The sequence below is a fragment of the Schistocerca cancellata genome, chromosome 7 (assembly GCF_023864275.1).
Source record: "Schistocerca cancellata isolate TAMUIC-IGC-003103 chromosome 7, iqSchCanc2.1, whole genome shotgun sequence".
Taxonomy (NCBI): Eukaryota; Metazoa; Arthropoda; class Insecta; order Orthoptera; family Acrididae; genus Schistocerca; species Schistocerca cancellata.
In genome coordinates this window covers 4,542,234-4,557,693 of record NC_064632.1, presented here as the reverse complement: position 1 = coordinate 4,557,693, position 15,460 = coordinate 4,542,234, and the positions used below count along the sequence as shown (strand labels likewise).

The 15,460-nt window shown below is 42.1% G+C and overlaps 1 pseudogene; it reads right to left on the bottom strand.

Moving 5' to 3' along the window:
* LOC126092390 (twinfilin-like) overlaps positions 1-2,302 on the bottom strand; it is a 108,486-nt pseudogene extending 106,184 nt beyond the window's left edge.
* Positions 2,303-15,460: the final 13,158 nt, after the last annotated feature.

Below are 15,460 nucleotides of genomic sequence, written 5' to 3'. Positions count from 1 at the left end.
CTAAAAATTAATTTCCACCAATTTCATTTTCATGTTTCCTTTCATTTAGAAGTAACCCTTTCCTCCCTCTTTACCGACAGATTAACTTCGGTGACGATTGCTTATCCCAAATTTCCATTAGGTACACGTGGTTTAATTTTTGACTGTCAGAAAGGTCGATAAGTGAGGGGGAGGTTACACATTATTGTTGTCAGGCTGTTACCCACATATGAAGTTTTCGGCGACTGTGACGTTGTAGTGTGTCGATCTTTCCAATGAACTGGATCGGACTGAAATTCATTTATAATGTAATTTGTGTTGTCATATGGTACCAGCTACATCGATTCGTCACTGCACTTACCCCACTTCGTGATAATCATCTCGGGGTACAAGCACACCGCAATTAGTTTCCCAGTGCTGATGTAAATGGGCGACTGCCCTTCTCTGCCACATTTCTGTCAGGAACCTGATCGCCTCAGATTTCATCAGTTTGATGCCCTTGTTGTCAGTTTTTCCACTCACTTTGTGTGCTGCTGTTTGAGCGATCAGGGCAGTATCTACTGTAATTTAGTCTGCATCTGCTTGAATGATTATAATGATTCTGGCGGTGGCTGTTATTGCCATTGTTCTGCCCTCCTGGCACAGTATGTAGCTCGGTAGGATTTACATCTTGATTTGGCCCAGAATTGTGACTTTTGGTGTCGCTGTATTTAAATTTTACACTGTGTGTCCGTATTTTCACCCTCCATGAATGACATCAAAGGATTCAAGTACAGACAGGAACTTCTCAAGATTTGTTTTGGGAAAAAATAAGAGTTTCGTCTTACGTTTCTGGGCCGTTTAGTCCTTAATATTCTCAATATATCATGGTGAGACATGGCGATATCCCAGTACCTTGTTTTGTTGATGTATTTGCACAAGTTACCTCGACGGGCATGAAATAGTTCAGTTTTGAAATCCTCACTGTTGAGTCGTTCCCCTATTCCCACAGACCTGTATATGGCTACAAAAGACTTCTCAAAACTGTCTTGTGTCTGGTAATACTCGGCTACCGCCTTAGCCCAGAATAGGGCGTGTTCCTCACTGTAACGACTAGCAAAACCTGTTTTCTGAGGATGGTACCAGGACCACGGCAATGCTCTGCAGAACGCTCAAATGAACAGAATTTTACAAATATTTATTTAAGACACAAAGGAATTACGGACTTTGGCTGCGAGCGGGCATTCATTTAAATCAACGGAGAAATTTGAAAATTTGCGCTGGGCCAAGATTCGAGCCCTTGTCTCTTGCTTACTAGGCAGATGCGCTGACCAATTTGCCATTTTTTTTCTAGGAATGCAGTTCCACGGTTTGGTGGGCTCTTTGGTTTTGCGAATTTTGGCTGGTGAAGATTTGTTTTTGGATGAATTGCATCATACAATCCAGCTTCCATCTCTACCATGTATTTTCATCTTTTGTGTAACTGAGAGACCAATATCTGTCTCAATCGTTCCTAAAAGAGGACCTTTGCAGCTTGAATACAACATTCACTCCTTTATCGAAAACTAGTACCCTGCCACTGAATATATGAAACACTATGGTTTCCATGTAATCCCCTTCATGAGTGTGCTTGAAATTGTATAAGTGATAGCGGGCGTTATTAGTAAGAACTTTCTGGCTTAATTTAGCTACAGGAACATTTCTAGCAGTGGGAAGATGTTTCTTTTCTTCATCGAGATCGATCCTTACCTGTACTTAGTTGTATGCGTCATCAAGCATACCACAAATAGCTTGCCGAGCTTCTTTTGTGATGGGAAAGGCAACTCCTGACACAGTCTGGTGTCTGGCGTCAGCATTGACACGAACTTCAGTGCATTTGAGTTCTGCTAGTTCTTCTTCGGCTGTTGTCAAAGGCGCTGGCTCCTTCGCAGCTTGTTTATGACGCATAAAACCATGTAATGCAATGTCTTCCAAAGTTGTACCATGAAGTTCTTGTTTCATCTGACCACTACTGAATTCTTGTCTAAGGGTAGCTTTGTTGATGCATAAAGAACTTCCTGGCAGATACGAGAGCTGTCTGGCGACCATGTAATGACTACCCATTCATAGACGTATTTTTTGAGGCCAACCTGTATAATATGTATGATGGCTGCTCATCTTCGACAAGAGGAATAATACCGTTGTCAAAATCTTCTTTCCATGTTCGAACTGCCTCTTTAAATGTTTCAAAGAGAGTTACTCGTTCTCTTTAGAGACCTTAAATACAGGAATATTTCCTTCTTCACATTTTCAAAAAAAACTTTTTGAGGGCATCATTTTCGCGTTTTACCGTCTGATAAGACATTTAATACTGTAGAAAATATAAATATAGAAACAAAATACTTCCCAACCCTCCTTTTTCGGAAAACCTACCAAACTCTTCAATGCCATCGAGACACGGTATTCATCGCAACTGCCTGGAATCACCCAGCACGCCTCCCAACAGAACCAAATTTTTAACTCAGCCCCTTACACATGATCCTCTTGACTCGCAGCTTTTCGCCAATTCTTGTAACAGTTCGAGCCTGGTGTGCATCTGCACTGGAGGGACCACTGGCTGCCCTCGCCTTACTATGTATACATATGTGTGTGTGTGTGTGTGTGGTGTCTATTATTTCGAACATGTCCAAAAGCACAGACGCCATTTTGAATTAGCAGCCACTATGTATTAAGACACAAAGGAATTGCAGACATTGGCTGTGAGCAGGGATTGATTTAAATCAATAGAAATGTTGAAGATTTCTGCTCGACCGGGATTCGAACCGGGGTCTCCTGTTTATTGGGCAGATGCACTGAACACTGTGCCATCGAGACACAATGCATGGACTACCCTAACACGTCTCCCACCAGACTCAAATTCTCATCTTACCCAAACAAAACTAACGCAGTGTCCCACGTCAACTGTCCTCGTTACTCGCCGGCATTTCAGCGATTTCCGTATCGGTTCGTACCTGGTGTGTATCAGCCCTGAAGAGATCTTTGGTCGTCCTCACCTTACTTAAATATGTCCAAAAGAACAGACACCATTCTGATCCAGCAGCCACATGAGTTAAAACATAAAGCAATTACACACATTGGCTGCGTGCTACAGTAGTACGTGCATTTGCAATGAACGCTGTGTGTGGATGGCTCAGTGGTGCCTGCGCGGTAGCTCAGCATGTTTTCGGTCAGAGGGCAAGACTGGCCTCTGTAATAAGAAAAAAATAAAAAATAAAAAAAACTGAGTGAAAGGATCAACGATGAACTTGGAACGGGTGTCACGTGACGTCCGCCCCTGCCAAACGCTATCAACTCTACTGCACAAAAAGAAAAAAGTGGTCAGCGCATCTACCTAATAAGCAGGAGGCCTGGGTTCGAATCCCGGTCCGCCACAAATTTTCAAATTCCCCATTGATTTGAATCATTGCCCGCTCACAGCCAATGTCTCTAATTCTTCTATCTTAATTCATAGTGGCCGCTGGATCAGAATGAGTATTTCTTTCGTGAGAGAAAATCACCTGTAATTGCCGATGTCTGCTCACATTTTCCTCCAGCAGAAGTGACGAGGCTGCAGCCCCACATTACTTGGTGCATCGAGCAGTATCGCCAACATCTCACATTGCCTCACTGCCGCTTCCTCCACGTAGGTTGTAAATTGTGAATACCTATCGAACTGTCCTTTACCTCAGATAATTATTTTTTCTCGTTCTTTATTTGCTCACTGATGGCGTTACACCACAGTTCCAAATGCTGTTCTAATTTTCGTTTAATTTACAGTTCCATTTCTGCATAACTGACTGGACGATCCTGTTCAGACGTAACCTTATTTTTCATTCTACCGATTGCTTCTTGTACCTTTGTATGTATTCTTTCAGTGAGCAATGAGTCATTTCCCGACATCCAGGAAGCTAATTCATCTGTAAATTTTTGTTGTTGTAAGCAGTATTGTTCGTGTATTGATTTCCCTGTTCGGAAGCAACATGGTTTACACAATCTGAGAGCAGCCGAACAGTTTCAGATAGTAATTTTGCCCCTGTTTGATTTTGAGTTCTTCATTGCTTAATTTCTGCTCGAATTCTGGCAGACGTGCCGGTGCTGACTCTAATGCTAAAATTTCAGCTGATAATCGCTCTGACACAGCGTCTTTCTTTGAACAAATTTCGGTCGAGTATAAAATTTTCTATCGCTAATACCTTATGCTTTTCTGTAGTCTTTCTGCTCTGCAGACACAGTCACTTGCTCTAACGAAATTTCAAAAAAATGGTTCAAATGGCTCTGAGCACTATGGGACTTAACTTCTGAGGTCATCTGTCCCCTAGAACTTAGAAATACTGAAACCTAACTAACCTAAGGAAATCACACACATCCATGCCCGAGGCAGGATTCGAACCTGCCAGTGTAGAGGTCTAACGAAATTTCACCTATGCGTTGTAGGACTATGGGCATTGTCAAAAAAATTAATTCTTGTTTCTTATAAACTTCTGTTAATGGATCAGTCGACTGATGATTGACTTCCCTGAGCGATAGATTCTTCCACTGCAGAGTTAATTCGACTTCCCTAATCTAAGTGCAATACATGTCTAGTTGTTTCGATATTTTTCTTCTAACACGTACACGAACAAAATTCCAAAAAAATCAAACTTTCCTCACTACAAGAATAATTAGTAGCAACACTTGTTACTTCATTCAATGACTGATAATAGTAATAGTAGCGACGTAGTAACCTTTCTAAAATATACAATCCAGCAGCCCCTATCCCTGTTGTTGGCGCTACCCAATTTACGAAGCACTTGTCTTTTAATACACTGACTGACAAAAAAGATGAAGCAGCCACAAGCTGAGAAGAAAATTTATGGAAAATTGGCGGGTTCAGAGCGTGTGTGACTGAGCTTTAGCGTCTCATTTCAGCTTCTCACTATCGATAGCTTCTAGCTCGCATCTTACGATATGACTATGTGATTCTAGGATCAACTTATTGTCCTGTCTGCTCTGGTTGTATGTCTTTCTAAAGTGACTTGTGTTAATAAGCTGGCCCCGGATTTTTCCTTAATTTTTGCGCTTGTATGTAAGTTGTTCTATGCAAGAGAACAAGCTGTTTCTGAATTTTAATATTTATTTTCACTGTGTTTCACAAGCTGGTGTACTCTCTGGTATTATTACTATTCAGTCCTTTAAGTTTCCTAAGTTACGACCACCAGGTAATGATAAGACTTTAGCGAGTTGTTATTTGTATTCCTTCCTGGAGGAATTTACAGCTCCCTTTGAGTAGTTCTCTTTTACGCCCCACATTTTTAGGAAGGCTTATTGGAAAGGTTCTATAAGGGCAATCTTGGTTAAAGAGGAACTTTCAGTTGCAGTGTAATTCAGTGAGTCATTTTTATGTTCGGTTTTGGTTGACAGCATCAACTAAGATGCCGTGAGAGCTTTCAGTGCTGGCGGCGTCCTGCCACGTAGGTCTGGCGTGCTTGCGATCGTGTGTTCGGCTCTCGAGCATTTTCTAGCGCGGCTTGCTATTTGTTTGGAGTTGCGTGTCCTGACCGTCTGCGCTCAAGCTGAGTGCCTTATTGTATCTGAGTTGCACTGCAAATGAAACTTTTCAGTAGATCAAAAGGAGTTTATTTGATTAATTACTTCCGCACGGGGAATTTTCGGTTTAATTTTATTGTCCCGTTTAATAGATTATGTAACTCTTCTCCAAATATTATTTTAAATTATTTGGTGTAAACCCTTTGAGTAAGCCGTAAAGAAGAACTGTTATATCTTGTTAAATGGTTAATATTTATCATTTGGGTGTGTGCCTAATACGAGGTGCGTTCAAGTTCTGAGGCCTCCGATTTCTTTTCTCCGGACTGGAAAGAGATAGAAACATCCGCATTGTTTTAAAATGAGACCGCGTTCATTTTCAATTCGTCCCAGAGATGGCAGCACCGTACGGCAGATGGAATTTTACCGCCTGCGGCGAGAATGAGAACTGTTTTAAATACTCAAAATGGCGACGTTTTCCTTACTTGAACAGCGTGCAATCATTCGTTTTCTGAATTTGCGTGGTGTGAAACCAACTGAAATTCATCGACAGTTGAAGGAGACATGTGGTGATGGGGTTATGGATGTGTCGAAAGTGCGTTCGTGGGTGCGACAGTTTCATGAAGGCAGAACATTGTGTGACAACAAACAAAAACAACCTCAGGCTCGCACAAGCCAGTCTGACGACATGATTGAGATAGTGGACGGAATTCTTTCGGGGAATCGCCGAATGACTGTAGAACAGATCGCCTCCAGAGTTGGCATTTCTGTGGGTTCTGTGCACACAATCCTGCATGACGACCTGAAAATGCGAAAAGTGTCATCCAGGTGGGTGCCACGAATGCTGACGGACGACCACATGGCTGCCCGTGTGGCATGTTGCCAAGCAATGTTTACGCGCAATGACAGCATGAATGGGACTTTCTTTTCGTCGGTTGTGACACTGGATGAGACGTGGATGCCATTTTTCAATCCAGAAACAAAGCGCCAGTCAGCTCAATGGAAGCACACAGATTCATCGCCACCAAAAAAGTTTCGGGTAACCACCAGTGCTGGAAAAATGACGGTGTCCATGTTCTGAGACAGCGAGGGCGTAATCCTTACCCATTGCGTTCCAAAGGGCACTACGGTAGCAGGTGCATCCTACGAAAATATTTTGAAGAACAATTTCCTTCCTGCACTGCAACAAAAACGTCCGGGAATGGCTGCGCGTGTGTTGTTTTACCAAGACAACGCACCCGCACATCGAGCTAACGTTACGCAACAGTTTGTTCGTGATAACAACTTTGAAGTGATTCCTCATGCTCCCTACTCACCTGACCTGTCTCCTAGTGACTTTTGGCTTTTTCCAACAATGAAAGTGTACTCTCCGTGGCCGCACATTCACCAGCCGTGCTGCTATTGCGTCAGCGATTTTCCAGTGGTCAAAACAGACTCCTAAAGAAGCCTTCGCCGCTGCCATGGAATCATGGCGTCAGCGTTGTGAAAAATGTGTACGTCTGCAGGGCGATTACGTCGAGAAGTAACGCCAGTTTCATCGATTTCGGGTGAGTAGTTAATTAGAAAAAAAATCGGAGGCCTTAGAACTTGAATGCACCTCGTACTTGGCTGTAAGCTCGCTCGCAGAAATTTATCTAAGACTCAGTTTTAATTACTTTTAGTTTTATGGTGTATTTAAACTTTTTAAATATAATTTTTAAAGCCAGAATTATAAAGGTCCTATCTTGTAGCATCTTGTTTAAGTTCATTATTACTGTAATTCAGTGACTGTGTTATTGACCATTTTGCACACTTTCAAGTGTGTAGATTTAACAAGGCAAATTAATTTGCAATGTTCCTACCTATTTTTCTTAAAGGGGACCTGTTGTTACTTTTAAAAATAAGGGCCTAGTGCTTCCATGTCATTTTCCATCATTTTACTAGCACAGGGGCATTACACAGATGATCGCAAAAACGATCCAATTAACCGTTCGTAATGGCAAACAATGGTCATCCAGTCAGCGCAGAGCCGCAGTTCCTGACTGTACATAATGCGACGCCGTACAGCAGAAGTCCTTGTTTTCTGGACACGGAACAACGCCGAATGCTGCCGTTTGTATTGTGGTGTCAACGGAAGCTTAACGCTCTGGTCAGTATACAGGGGGTAAAATAATGTGCACACCTGTACTTACTTGGGGTTGGTTCATTAATAAGGGTTTGGACCCTCATTTGCCCATAATACAGCTGCGATTTTTCTTCGAATACTTGCATATAATGGTTGTATAGTCCCCAGTGGAATGTTATGCCGTTGTTTGATCAGAACCTCTTGTGACTCCTGTAGTGACGAGGGAGGCGGAAATTTGCTCCGGAGTCTGCTCTACAATATCGCCCACAAGGGTTCGTTAATGTTTAAAGTCCGCGGACTGTGTTGGCCAGGGAACACGTTGCAGTTCAGCTTTGTGAATGGGTGCATTGTAGGCCTTAAATATGGCATCATTGTTGGGTGACAACACCTGAATCACGGGGTGCACCTGATCACCTAAAACGTTCACATAATCGTTGGCTGTAACTCCGCCTTTGAGAGTAATGGTGGGACCAGCAGAATACCATGATGTGGCTGCCCACACTATCACACTTCCACCTCCGTGCTTAACAGTTGGAATCAAGCAATCAGGATTATTCGCTTCTTTTGGCGTTCTTCAGACGTAGACACGGCCCGATGTAGAAAATACCGAAAACCTTGACACGTCGGATAATGTGACGTGTATCCACTGATCAGCCGTCCAGTATTTATGCTCCTGATCCCACGTTTTACGCTTCTCTGCGTTGGTTGTCGTGTTAATGGTTTCGGTGCAGCAGCTCGTCCTTGAATACTCAATTTATGGAACTCTCGGTGGACAGTGTCGATAGATACGGGGTATTGAAGATGGCTATTGAGCTCTGCCGTCACTTTAGGCGACTTAGTTTTGTGTTGTTTTGACACAATTCGTGTTAGCGTACGACGCTCTCTGTCATTTAGTTTTGATTTGCGCCCACTATTACGTTTAGACGATGATGCCTTTCCACGCTTTGTGTAGGCTCTCTTGACTGTTGAAACAGTTGCTCTTGAAATATTGAATAAGTTGGCTGTCTCGGTTACTGATGCTCCAGCTAATCGGGACCCCACGACTTGTCATCTTTGGAACTCTGTTAGGTCTTTCATTGAATGTCGATCTCGACATCTGAATTCAAATACAAAGTGTGCACTACTCGTAAAAAACCTGCACTGATGCCTAGTCCGTACTGAATATGCACACTCCAGCGCAAAACGTGCATTACTTGCGTTGGTGACCGTCAAACACAACCATTCCATTGCCACCACTGTCCACATTATTTTGCCAATCCCCTGAACCTCTAGTGCAGCTGCTGCTAGGGAGTCCATTACTTACACTCGGATGACAGGCGCACATATGATTATATGATGAGGTTTTGATGTGCTTGGTGCTGCAGTCATGGACTGTGCGGCTGGTCCCGGCGAAGGTTCGAGTCCTCCCTCGGGCATGGGTGTGTGTGTTTGTCCTTTAGGTTAAGTAGTGTGTAAGCTTATGGACTGATGACCTTAGCAGTTCAGTCCAATTAGATATCACACACATTTGAACATTTGATGTGTATGGTGCACAATAAGGCAATCCCCCTTTGTGGTGGTCGATCGGGACCTTGATTACGAATATATATGCCCTCACTTTCCGACGCAGTCCAACATCTGGCCTCTGTCATATCTGGATTTCCTGCAAATCTGAATAGTGCACGATTTGAGCAGCCTGCCATATGGAGTCACACAATGAAGTGCCTTTCACGCTCTGGCACGTGATGATTACGCTGTCTCAAACGAGTACACGGATGTTAGAGACGATCACTCAACATCTGACGTTGTTCACGCCCTTTGCAAACCTACCACGCCAGATGTGAGCACTAAACACGAACAACTCAAATGTTGGACGTGAGCCGCCAGCAGTGGTGGATGTGGGGAGAGAAATGGCGGAGTTTTGAGTGCGGATGATCTGGACGTGTGTCCATCAGAGACAGTAAATTAGTAAGACTGGATGTCATGAACTGCTGTATATTATGACTTTTTAACACTATTAAGGTAAATAGATTGTTTGTTCTCTATCAAAATCTTTAATTTGCTAACTATGCCTATCAGTAGTTAGTGCCTTCAGTAGATAGCAAATGAAAGATTTTGATAGAGAACAAAGAATGTATTTACCTTAATTGTGTTCAAAAGTCATAATATATAGCAGTTCATTACATCCAGTCTTACAAATTTACTGTCTCTGATGGACACACGTCCAGATCTTCCGCACTCAAAACTCCGCCATTTCTCTCCCCACATCCACCACTGCTGGCGGCTCACTTCCAACTGCGCAACGCTACGTGCTGTTAACATCCAACTGCCCAACACTACAATGGCGAAGATTGCAACAATGCCGACCAGCCTCAGACTGTACATAGCACAGTCAGTGATTTTCATACAGAGCGCTACATGGCGGTGGCATTACCAATATAAGAACCTAAACAGCCTGCTTACAATATTTATGCATTTATGTCGATGTATAATAGGTTTGTTTTGTAAATACTATTTGTATTTTTACGCTGGGTCTTGCCTAGGGAAAACTATGCTATCGAACGATTACATCGATAGGTCATGTAGAGAACCAAAGTGTTTAGGATCTTTAGTAGTGTGAAGTCGGCCATGTGGAGTGCGGGCAGAGCAGAGTCTGGCTGGGGTGGTGCAGTGGAGCAGGTGTGTTGTGTGACGCTCCCGCGATTTGCCGCGCTTCTGGGGTTTGGCAGCATGTAATTGCACTCGACTTGCTATGATAGTTTCTGACACGATGTCGCGGACGGGAAGCATTAGCTGGCACACATCAAGAGCCCGTTTCGCATGGTGACTGTGTCGAGAAGAAGGCGCGTCAACATCCAGCTTCTGCAACAGCGACGGCCGACAATGAGTGACTGTCGCCACCTCCTTGTTCGACGGCTTCAAACCTTCAATCAACCAACAAGGAAGACTGGAAGCACGTAAAGTTTTAGAACTGTATGGCAGACCTCAGCTTTACAAACTGTTCCATTTTCGTAACTAAAATTACAGCAATTTAGCATGAACATTTGTTGCTCTATGTCCCAATTGCATTACCAAGCAAGGTCTCTTCCTTCTCCGGAATGAACCCGAGTGTCGTTGAAATTCTAACCCCAGCATTAAAGTAATGTAATTCCTTTTCACTGTCTTAATTTCAAACATCAGTTAAAGTAATCATAGCTGGCTACAATATTTAGATTACACAAGCACAAATTAAGAGTGCGAGTTTTGTTACCGTATTTTAGCTCACCTGTGACTGCAGCTCAGCTTGGTACGTACTAAATTTTACTATTGTTGATTGTTCAGAATCATTTAATTCAGGTTCAAAGTTAAATCTCTTATTTCTAAATTGCGTAGATTCAAGTAGCTTTTTAAATGATTGTTGAGGTAGCCCAAGACTAACCTTATTTTATTGAATTTCGGAGTGCTTCAGAAACAAAGTTCACAATTAATTTCAGTTACTAAATTAACTTTGAATTTTCTGGTTTTATTAATTCTTTCGCTAAATTAAGTCAGAGTGTAGCGAAATTCATTACTTCTGACAAACATTCAGTTTTCACACCACATGTGTCAACCATCAATTGCCACGCTTTTAGTGCTAATTATATGTGAATTAATCTTTCATTTTCAGTTATTATAGTTGTTGTCCATAGAACTGGCAACCGTAATTTCCCCCAAATCTCAAATATCCAATTAACGCCAATTAATTGTTAACGTAACGACCGCACATTTACTTTCTTTATTAATTTTACCCTTTACTCAGAATTAATTTCCACCAATTTCATTTGCATTTTTCCTTTCGTTTAGATGTAACCCTTCCTCCCTCTTTACCGACAGATTGATTTCGGTAACGATTGCTTTTCCCAAATTTCCATTAGGTACACACGGTTTAATTTTTACTTTCATTAAGGTCGATAAGTGAGGGGGAGGTTACAAGAGAATGGCAGCTTATTGATTTAGGTACCGGTAATGATGTACGAGTATATGATTATATTGACATTTTCTCACGTCGTCTGGGTTCTTTAATTTTTTTAGGCAACATACATGGACAGACAGTCACATAAATTATACCTATGACAGTAACACTTTGTTACATTGTATACCCGTACTTTTCCATTCACAAACCACCTTTTACTATCACGATAATTGTAGTCTGATCCGTCTGGTGCTTATCTACGACTAGCATCATTTCGTCCTACGACTTATTTCGATACGTATCGGTAGCAGATACAACTCCACCCCAAAGTTGGTACCAATAAAAAAACTGTGAATTGTGTTAAGACAGAGAAACAATCAGCGGTACATTGAAATCAGATGAAAATTTCTGTTTGATGTTATCGACATGCGCAGTATGTTGAACTCATTCCATGGATACTCCTACTCTAACTATTAGCAGTTGCACAAACTGTGGATGTCGCGGCTGCTGAGATTTCTGATCAATGATTATCAGCAACGCTTCAATCACTTTGTCTGCACAGGGCGTTTCAGAAGTGATGGTCAATATTCAGGAATATGACAGGAATGATCATTCTAAACAATAATGTCAACTAAACATGGGCTTTAAAACGCATATCTTAAGAGAAATGAGCAGTTCCTGATCATCAACACTGTGAAGCAAATATCTTCTACTGCAAGCTCTTTGCTTTCCATATTTTGGGAAGTGGTAGTATGGACCCAAACAAGAAAAAAATGTCCAGTAAACATGTGCGCTAAAATGCATACCTTAACATTTATGAGTAAAAGTCAACCGTGTGAGAAAGCGCTATTTTGAAATAATTGTCTCGCGATTCTCTTTCGGCGTTCGCTCCGATGCTGCAAAAGTTCCCCGCAGAAGAATTTATGTTTTCAGTGAATTTTAAAGACTTGACAAGGACGTCTGCTACCAAAGACGTAAAAGAAAGAAAATGAAGCGAGAGACAAGGGCAGAATTACAAAGCATTTGGATCAAAGAGAAATTTCCCCTAGAATAAATGGCGAGACGCCTACTGCATAAGTATGGAAATTACTTATTCTATATTCAGCAGTGTAGATACAAAGGTTTTTGAAATACTTTCCCATTGCGCAAAGAATTCGTCATGTCACCAGACGTGTGGGCTCGTACCAACTCGACATACTGCTCGTGTGAGTTAAACCTGCGCACGGGCCATCGCTTTTTCTACGCTCTTCGAAATGTCACTTATCAAAAACTATTTTCTTCCATAATACGCTATTTTCCATTTAATAACCGAAAGTACTGATTCACAATATTCAGAAATAAATGTTACTGGTGTAGTTTACAACTTAATTTTCATTTGTAAGAATGAAGAACAATGCAGTGAAATTTTCAAATCATAGCACAGTGTAGTTGAAGACAACACAGCAATTAAATCAAAACATAGTTGAAGTTACTTCCCCTACAACTATGGTCTGTTTCGAAACACAGAACCGTCAGTTAGTTCCATCACCATCTGCACTATTGCCATGGAAAATCTGGCATTCAGAAATGAAGGTTACAGAAAAGGAAAAACTCGAAGAAAGCAGGAACTGCAATCAGCAATATTCCTTTGAAATGAGTCAAGTATTACTGTAATTATAGTACCAATTCGGTTATTACCGTCATGTATGCTGTGTTGCTGTCTGATGTTGCTAACTAGCTAATTAAAAAGGTAAAATTTCATTGCGATCCGTGAAAAATCAGTCAAAGACTATTTTGCACCAATTACTAGGGAATTAAACTGGTGTTAACGCCCTTAAATAACAGAAAGGCGTCATAACACTCTAATTAAGGATCCAGAGTAAGTAACTTAGTACTCTCGTTGTTGATGTTCCGCCTGTTCAAAAATGGTTCAAATGGCTCTGAGTACTATGTGACTTAACTCCTAAGGTTATCAGTCCCATAAAACTTAGAACTACTTAAACCTAACTAACCTAAGGACATCACACACATCCATGCCCGAGGCAGGATTCGAACCTGCGACCGTAGCGTGTTCCGCCTGTATTTCGTCGTTCTTTCTCTCTTTCTTGCACAACAGTACTGAATGACTGATGTGATACTGCAACAGTAATAATACGCGGCTCACATTGTTGTGGAAGGCTTGCGGTATAACGTCCCACTGAAGGTTTGAATTTCAATATGGCTCATCAAAAATTTAAGTAGACTTTCATTTGCCACCAAGACGATGAGAAAGCTTCGAACTACCTATAAATGTGAAATTATATCCATAAATTGGTCCCGTAACCTCATCAGAAATGACTATACGTTACATGGCCACAAAGAAAGAAGTGCTTCCTGAATGGCTTTAAAAGTTACGCAGCAGTATTTCCATTACTGAGAAATTTCTTCAATTCGATAGTAAAGAAGAGTAAAGAATGTTTTGCTACCATCTCGCAGAATGCATTAAATTATGATATGACGTAAATATATTGGTTTTAACTCAAGCCTATCATTCTCTGAAACACTTTGAGCCACTCAGTTCTACTAAGAATCTTGTCTGCTAAGCTGACAGTACTGTGACAGTATACTCTGACACAGTGCACCTAAAATAGCTAAATTTGAGTAATACGTAAGCACTATTGAGCTTACAGAGAGAGTAAATTACAGTGGATAAACAGGCTAATTACAATTGGAGTTACTTGCCATTTGCCGAATACATCGTCGTGCCGCATTCCATGGCACCGAATATATCCTGTCACGAGAGGGCAAGAGTCGATTACGTGCCGTGGAAACAACGACGATTAGATGAACAGCAGACAAGCTAGGGAGGACGATTTTCCAAATAATTACATCAGGAAATACTTCAGTTTTGTGTGTCGATACAAAGCTGTATTCGGGCGCTTCGATAGGTAAAATGAAAAGAGTTGCGCGATATGTTTTCACAACACGAATACAAAGCAGATCTGGTTATAGATGAGAAAAGTGGCTTCAGAATAATTTTTTTTTCCTTTCCTGATCGATGACCTCGTGGACTAGTTCTGGTCGTCTGTAATTTAATTAAACGGCGCTGGATTGCGTTAACCCTCGTGTGCATAATAACAAGTACCACTGCCACACAGGAAAAGAAATGAAATAAGCAGAAAATAATTAAATATGTATATGATTTAATGAACTCGATAATTCTGCTTTTAGACGATAATTAGACGGTTAAAGGCGCTGCAGTCTGGAACCGCAAGACCGCTACGGTCGCAGGTTCGAATCCTGCCTCGGGCATGGATGTGTGTGATGTCCTTAGGTTAGTTAGGTTTAACTAGTTCTAAGTTCTAGGGGACTACTGACCTCAGCAGTTGAGTCCCATAGTGCTCAGAGCCATTTGAACCATTTGAACTTAGCGTAGACTAATACCCAGCCTCGTGACGTACTGTACGTGGGCGGAACTTTCGCAGCACTTTGTCAGCCTCCAAGAGCGGGAAAGCACGCCGCTAGCGAGGTGGGAGGCCAGCGGCCGTCGGCGGTGAGACAGAGGTGGCCGGAAGTAGGCGCAATCCTTTATTTATTGAAACTTCCGAGCCCCGACCTTACTTCCGCTGTTTCATTACGCTCTCGCTACGCGTGTTTGTATGCAATGGAAGCGTGCATTATTTAGCAGCTCCCAGCTTTCGCCGACTGTTCCTCGGCCCCTAGCCCTCGATTTAGAGCACTCCCGTCCCAGACCCCTTTCTGCTACACACACACACAAACGCACACACACATACATACACGCACATACACTCCCGCAAGCATATACACAGAGGAGAGGAAAAGGGAGAAAGACGAACACGCCCCTATCCAGTTTTCCCCAGGAAGTGAAATAAGGAACTACGCCGTAACAGAATGCTAAATATTTAAAGGGCGCCCAACGCCCCGACCGACAGCAATCCTACCTTGAACCGCGCACTAACGGCTTAACT